The 8384-nt window shown below is 34.6% G+C and overlaps 1 long non-coding RNA gene across 1 annotated transcript; it reads left to right on the forward strand.

Annotated features, from left to right (window-relative positions):
* The first annotated feature begins 3043 nt into the window (after positions 1 to 3043).
* Positions 3044 to 5412, forward strand: LOC143720405 (uncharacterized). Its single transcript, XR_013196547.1, has 5 exons — positions 3044 to 3085; positions 4549 to 4796; positions 4886 to 4911; positions 5114 to 5130; positions 5253 to 5412. It is a non-coding gene; the product is annotated as an uncharacterized LOC143720405 (long non-coding RNA).
* The last annotated feature ends 2972 nt before the right edge of the window (positions 5413 to 8384 follow it).

Raw genomic sequence — 8384 nt, forward strand, 5'->3', positions numbered from 1 at the left:
TATTGCGAAAATGTCAAAGCTGGTAACGTTAACATTACCAAAAGTCGTTCACATGATGATGCGTTGCAGTCGCAGTCCTCTCTGGCAGTATTATAGTAGTTGTGTATGAGGAACAGATCAGAATTTAAGTTATTAACGTTAATCCATGAAAATGTTAATCCGATTTCGGTTCGCTGTCTGAAGGCGCGCGCGCTTCTCCATTTTAAATGTACTACACCGACTGAAACACGGCATGTCGCAATCTGTGACGAAGCAGGCGAGAGCCAATGAGCGTTTGATATCACGGCCGTAAAACATGTCGTAACGCTTCTTGAAGGCGCATTTTTTTAATTTGAATTCATCACCAGCGCGGGAAAGATTTGACGTTTGCGGTCGCTGCTGAGAAATGAAGATGAAGATCACTGGATAAAGACTGATTTAGGATCTGTTTCTTGCAAACAACGTATGGATTCTAGGATTTGGCTTACATCAAGCTAATAAAATGTTTATCTTTTGTGAATGTATCAGTATGTTGTGTTTTATTGGAGAAATGTGCACACATAAATAGTAATGTTTGTCCCATCATTGGTTTTTTTATAAACCTTACAAACACCAGATTTGTCTAAACGGTGATAGTGACATGAAAAATTGCAGCGAAACTTAGTGCTGGGCGGTAAACCGGTTCAAACCGAAAACCGGTTTATATTTTCGTCACGATTTTGATTTTGAATAAACCGCCATACCGGTGTATTTAATTACACAACGTTCGGAACGAACGTTACGCTGCGCGACACTGTTTCAGACGGACCCTTTACAATGTTGCACTTCTAAGCAGCGACGAGTGAGGGTAAACAAACAGCAGTGCTCTGTTACGTTACATGGACGATTGATGCGAAGCGCATTATTGTAACGTTAGCGCGAAAGTACATTAATATAATGCGCGAGCGTGAATCTCTCTGCTCGCGCGCGGAATATAATGTGCCACGCTCTCAGATACACGCTGCTCTTGTTAAAATAGGTCTATTTTCTCTGGGATCGCTCAGAGAATCCTGCACTTAAAACGTGTTCAGTGCAATCGCGAATCTCTCCTCTTCCCCAGCTAACAATTTTAGGTTATAAGAATGTTTTCATAACGTTCCCATTAAGTTATAAAAACGTTAACGTTATTTCTGAATGTTCTAGGAACATTCAAAATATCCAGTTTTTTTAGACGTTTTATTAACGTTATTTCTTGGTTATAAGAACTCCATTCAAAACGTTATAAGAACGTTCAATTCTCTCGTTATATAAACGTTGTATTAACGTTCTTGCTTGGTTATAAGAACATCATTCAAACGTCATTAGAACGTACAATTCTCCCGTTATATAAACGTTGTATTAACGTTACTTCCTGGTTATAAGAACGTTAAGAAATAAAAATTTTAGGTTATACTGGGCGCTATTCTATTCTATAATATTCACTAATGACAGTAAAATAGACCATCCTAAGTAAATTTACTGCAGTAATTCCTCTCTCAACCAGTAGAAAATGCTTTGAACACCTGATTATGCATGAAAAAAAACCCGTCATAAACCGGAAAACCGGCATCATTTTGAAAAAAAACGTGATATAAATTTTTGGTCAAACCGCCCAGCACTAGCGAAACTCTCGTCATTACTAACATTAACGTACTATTAGCAAATGATGTGAGAGAACTTTCAACAATTCCGGGCACTTGCTAACAAAATGTGAACTGTGTCATTCGATAAACGTTTATTTGAAAGTAAATATTATTATCATATTAAAATAACATGGGTGTAAGTGCTGCAAACATGCATGCTGCTTACCTTCTTGATTCAGCCCGGAATAGAAGAGGGACACGACGGAGCCTTCAGTTCAAAACAGGTCGGTTTTGTCATGTGACTACCCAGGGCATATTTCAATACAATATTTTACTGTAATAATACTGTTTAATGCTGTGAAATCCTTATTTTTTTTCAATGTGTTGCTGTGATATTACAGACCTTGTTGTGATATAACAGCAGGTTTTAGATTACAAGATTTTACTGTAAAATTAGAGTTAAATGCTGTAAAATCCAAGGATTCTGTAGTTTTTACAGGTATTCATTGTGATACAGGTAAACTTAATTACAACAAGTTACTGTAAAATAATACTGTTAATTATTGTGAATTGCTGGATAATTTGTAACAGTGTATTGTAGACCTCCTCAAAATTCTGAGAAATGAACCAAATTCAATATAAGCCATGATTTTTTTGAATATCATTTTTATATCTTGGGACAATCTGAAAGACTTTTTTTTTTTTTTTTGCCTACTATTGGCTATAGGCTAATAAGTACTGTAAATAAATTATGCAATTTCAATTTGTTCTGCTGAACTGAATTTGAACTGAGGTAGCAAACAGGATGCGGAATTGCAATTGGAATTTGATTGTAAGGGAATACTCTTACAATACTCTGAGCACAATGGAGGTTTGTGTGGGTTAAACTGTGGATCACTTATCATTGCTTTGACACAAAATTCATTCTACGAGCATCTTTCAAATTACATGAATTGTTTTCTCACTCATACACAACTACTGCCAAAACTCTCTGTACTACTGACCAATTTGCATGTTAACATACTCTTTTCAAAAGTTCATAATAACCTAATTCATAATAATACAACAATCTGCTAATTTCTACAATAATACTGTTCTAAAATATATTCCAAATCTAAAAAATGAAATACTATCAAAACAATTAGTCTTTCACTTTCATTAGCATCTAAAAGGTAGACACTTAAGATTGTAATGTAAACATGGACTAAGGTTATCTGGGGGTTCTCTGTCCAGCTGTATTGTAATGGTTGTCTATGCCTAGGTGTTATTTTATCTCACAAAAGATTGTATTCACGGAAAGTCGAAGTGCCAGAGAAAGGTGTTTTCTCATGATGACAATAAAGAGAAAACAAAATGAAACCTGTCATGACAACGCCCACTTAAAAGAACTGGTGTGATCTGGAGAGGACAGGAACAGGTTTACTTTTTGTTTTGCTTGCAGTCTCTCTTCCTCCATTTTGCTTAATCATTTAAACCTCCCCAACATACTTTTTAAAAGCTTGTTTGTAAGTATATTTTAAATTTTTTAGTACCATTTTTTTAATTACATTGATTCAAAACATATTAAATCAGTGAATTACTGAGGGGAAAAAAAGATTGTTGAAGATTACAATTAAACTAAATATTACATAGAATAACAATGTAATTCAGATTTCAGACCCACTTTACAGTATGTCTTTAACAATAACATTGTAATTGATCATTTGATTCTATGCATTTGTTGTTACATACATATTTTTGAATTGTACTTGTGTTTTGAGATGCAACCTCAACAAAATAAACACATTGTACATAACTTTGATCCAAGTAGATAGTAGTTAAGGACACCTAATATAAAGTAAAATAGATTTCTTTAATTTGTAAATAAATAATAACCTTTTTAATGTATTTTTTTATGTTATTTTAGAAAACAATGGACAATTTCAAAAACATTATGACCTTGATACTCGGATGCAACAGGAACTTCAAAAAAGTACTGGAATATTTAGATGGAAATTTCAATATATCAAATCTTCAGATGGGAGACCTTATTCTTAGGAAAATACTTGGCACGAAGACAAAGATTTACCATGCTGGAATTTTCTGTGGACAAAATGATGTAATTCAGTTTTCAGGTACATAGCTCTTTAATCTCTCTCAATATTTCAGTCATAAAATACTAGACGGCACAGGCTGATATGTTCTTAATGAAATTTGCAAACAATTACATCATCTAACATGGCTTGAGTTGATTGTACTTCGGCAGCCAAAGAGCTTGCCACTTAACTTTTAAATAGGTTCTGTGTTTGCTGTTTGCAGCGCGCTTAGTATAGTATAGAGACAAACACATTTAAATATATATGTAAAAAAAAGACACACATCCCATGGTTTTACAATAATACTAAAGCCATCAGAACTATGCAACACAAATAATGGTATAATTGTGCAGTGACCAAAAAACAAATATTTGAGCTAAATATTTTTAGATCAGTGTTTGTCAACCCTGTTGCAAGATGACGACACACTCACAGTACACACTCTGGATGTCTCCTGAATCTGACCCAACTATTTCAGGTCTTGAAGCAGAGAACTTCTTATTATGGAGGGATACCAACATCTGTAGATCTGGTGAAAGCATAATGCTCAGCTTGGATCATGTGTGGCTTTATAGCCAATCACATGGCTTTAATGTCATGAAATCAGTGTTCAGGGTTGAAAAACACTGATCAAGAACATGTTGCTCAGGGCAATGTGGCGTGTCTTTTAAAAAAATGTCTTCCTTTTTGATTTTGTGTGCACATCTTTTTACTTATTTGCAAATAAACGAATTATGTTTGTCAATATGTTCTACCATAATGAAACAATAGAACAATTTTCAGTATAATATATATTTTTTTAAATATAAAAACAATATAAAAAGTTTTAGTAAAATATCACCAACACATCCACAGCCTAGTATTATTTATTATTTTTACCATGTGTTTTTCAGCCAGTTCAAACCAACCTCCATCAAGTAACTGGTCCGTTTCACTGTGTCAATCATCATCACAACAAACTGGACAAGTGGACAAAGTAAGCGTGAATAAATTCAGCTCTGGTGAGAAATGCTTTGTTTACCGTTTGACGACTGGCCCCCCTCGAGACCTCCAGGAGAAGATTAACACTGCGATGGATGATAGCCAAGAATATCATTTGTTCAACAATAACTGTTTGCATTTTGCGCTGAGACTGCTGGGGGTAAGCAAATGAAAGTTTTATTAATTTTATAAGTAAACTTGTCATTGATCTTTGTAAAAAAAATATGAAACGAACTTTTAATCCTGCAGGGCACACCAGGGCCTATGCCAAGAAGGTATGCTGCAGTATCTCTTTTTTTTCCATCATTTACGTAATTTAAATTTTATTATTTGTGGCACATTCTTCATTCAATATCGTGAACCGTCATCTATTGACAATTTTACAATTATTTTTGTGAAGTCCTAAAGGTACTATTTATATCACACGTCATCATTATTATGTATATGAAATTAAACTATTTTTTATCTTTTCTGCAGCCAGCCAATGGATGAAGGTGAGATCCTATTGTCTGTTTCTGTGTTGGATAAAATGTATTTACTTTAAAGTACATTAAACAGCATTACTGTTACACTACGTTATCTGATTGATCTTTTTATCCTTATTATTTTCTTCTAGAGGAGAAATACAAACCAGAAGAGCTAGAAATGTTAACAAACCAAAATTAAAGAAAATGAAACACAAAAAATAACATTAAAAGATGTCAAAGTAAATCTAACATTTGTAAAGCTTATAACTGCTGACTTTGCTCTCAGAATATTTCATAAGAATTTTTTAGTTGACCAGTGATTTTGAAATAGATTAACAAAGATTTCTTCACATCCAATTTATATGTAGCGTAAATAAATAAGAAAAAAAATCTGATCAGAGTAAAAATTTGATTGTAAAACATATACTTGATTCATATTGATTGAATAAATGTATTGGAGATTTAACACGACTCTGTGCTTGGATAATGTTACAACAAACATTTCAGGCTAAAAGATATATGTTTGATTAGATTGGAATGTGTGTGTGTAAAACTGCACTGTTTGTGTGTGTGTGTGTGTGTGCGTGTGTGTGTGCGTGTGTGTGTGGAATGCCAATCAGGAGCACAGAAACTTACTGACAGTCATGATGCACCCATGACTTTTATCGGTAAAATAGCTTTGCTACTGAAAAGCTACATTATATTTCTCATCAACAAGATGGTAACACCACTGTTTATTAAGCGATGTAAAACCACAGCTAAAAGAGACACTGCACAGATGCAAGTAATTCACACATACACAATCTCTCTCTCTCATTCATATTTATTCAAGTAAATGTAATCTTACCAAGTCAAACCACCATTATTTCTAAAGCGCTTACAAAAGTGATTGTTTCGAAGCAGCTTCACAGTAATAAACAGGAAAACAACAGAATCTATTATCTAAGCTTGTGCAAATACGACAAACAATTAAACTGTAAAGCAGCTCAAAAAAGACAATAGTGTCATTATTCATCTCAAGTTAGTTCAGTATTGGTTCAATTCAATAACTGTGTAAAGTATATTCATTCTAATACAATGAATTCAGTGATAATATTTTCTTTTTATTAGTTCCAGATAGCCAAAATAACAATAACTAATTATTCTCAGTGGGATAACCCACAGTGAAATGTGCAATGCATGATTTTAATGCATGACATTGAGGCAAAGAAACACCCAACATGAAGCTGTGTTGTATTCTTATGCTCTGAAATCAAAGTAAACGTTTTATTAGCATCAACTGTGTATATTTTCATTTTTCATCTAATTCTGAACACAATTTCTTTGTATATTAATATCTTGAATGTTATCTTGAATGTGATATGTGTCTTCAAATTTCACTGAGTGTGTGAATGCATTCTGTACATGCCTTACACACAAAGGAAACATGCAGTCTACATGCAATCTGTCTTATAAGACAACATAGTTTTGCTGGTCAACAAATGTTTCCATTGGGTATATCTATGATGCCAGAACAGACTGTCTATGTTCACTTGGGTTTGCAACAGAGCTAACATATCTGCTTCTAACATGACACCACAGGTTGAGATCATAACACAATTTTTGGCGTATAAATGGCACGAGAAATAACATTCGTGGTGTAGATACACACTTTCATGAGATTGTGTTGGATCTTTAAGTTATTGTTTTGTAAGGTAAAGTCTGAGAGGGTGAAGTCAGCTGTAAGGAATGTGAGGCAGTGTGTTAATCTCTGCCGTTTAGCACACTCGCAGGATTATGATTACCGTGCGATTGATGGCTGTTTGAAGAGCGAGAAGCCCTTCATTACCAGCTTTGATGTTTTCATGACTAAAATGCTTAAACATTTAACTTCTCAAAGACTTAAAGAGGCAGAAAGCAGCCTGCAGGTGCTCGCGAAGACAAGCCCAAAAGCTCTCAGCACTCGTGTTTTGATAGAGACCAGCATAAATCAACTGAGAACCAGAGCTGGACGAGATCCACGCCTTCATTCAGACCGTCTGTGGAGAAACAGCGTTTGAACCTCCAGCTGGAGAGAAATGAACTTTTCAATCAATTGAAAAAATGTACTAGTCATAAATATTTCTTACCGGCCAATGAATGTGCTTTTCCTATGATTATTCCTATTTCCTATGAATATATATATATTTTATTATTATTATTATTATTATTTTACGTATTGATTACATTGTAATGTACTTTTTTTATTTTTTATAATATATGTAAAAATCCCAAGGCGTCATCTAACTGACGCTGTTGACCATGCTTCAACATCCGACGCCAATATGAGACGCTAACCCTTCCCCAGACCTAAACCTACCCATAACGGAAGCGTCATGTAACTGACGCTAAAAACGGAAGCGTCATCTAACTGATGCTAATGGCGTTAGATGACGCCCGAGGATGAGCGTCATCTACCTGAGATGCCATGCGCGTCGGATTTGGAAGCATGGTCAAAAGTGTGAATAAAATGACGCCTTGGGATGAGAATGTGTTGAAAAAAAAGTTGCTGCCTTAAAGTACAATCAACTTGGATGTTTAAGTAATTTCAACTTAAATTACATTTAACTGATGTAATATATTGAGTTGACTGAACATAGTTGTATAACTTAAAAAAGGTTTAAAATTATTTTTACGAGTTAAAAAGCTATGTAAAAGTATGTTGTCATAACTTATTGATCATATAATTTTACTGTTGTTTTAATAATGTTTTTAATATTTGGCAACTTTATACATTTCAGTAAATCTAGTTATTTATTTAAAAAATGTAATCAAAAACCTAATTAAAATATCACTGTATGAAAATGACAATCTGATTTAATGGGGGCTGTTTGAAATCAGGCATTAATTTTGCAGTACCGTTTCGTAACGCTTTGGCGCATATAAAAAACATTTAAGTTTGTCACCTGCTGGTTTATATTTATCTTGAGAACATCTCACTCCTTATCTCGTTCCTTCGTTCTGCATCTCCTGTCCTCTCTTGTCTCAGCCCTCCTTCCATCTGTCTTCCTGACCCCGTTCTCCTCCTCTCAGGTTTTCCCGAGAGTTGCGTGCGATGGAAGGAAGGGAAGGAGGAGGGAATCTTTCATCAGCCTGCCCGATCGACGGGGGGGTCAGACCGCTGAGAGAGGGATTGCTTTTCAAAAGACTATCTCTTCATTTGTTTTCCCAGCAAAATTTCACTGCTGTTTTACAGAAGAGTAAAGAGTATAAATCCCTCCCTTTTAAGAGAAAAGCGGGCCAGAGCGCCATCCGTCATAAAG

This window comes from Siphateles boraxobius, unplaced genomic scaffold (assembly GCF_051911475.1).
Source record: "Siphateles boraxobius isolate OS27281-9 unplaced genomic scaffold, OSU_SipBor_1 65, whole genome shotgun sequence".
Lineage (NCBI taxonomy): Eukaryota > Metazoa > Chordata > Actinopteri > Cypriniformes > Leuciscidae > Siphateles > Siphateles boraxobius.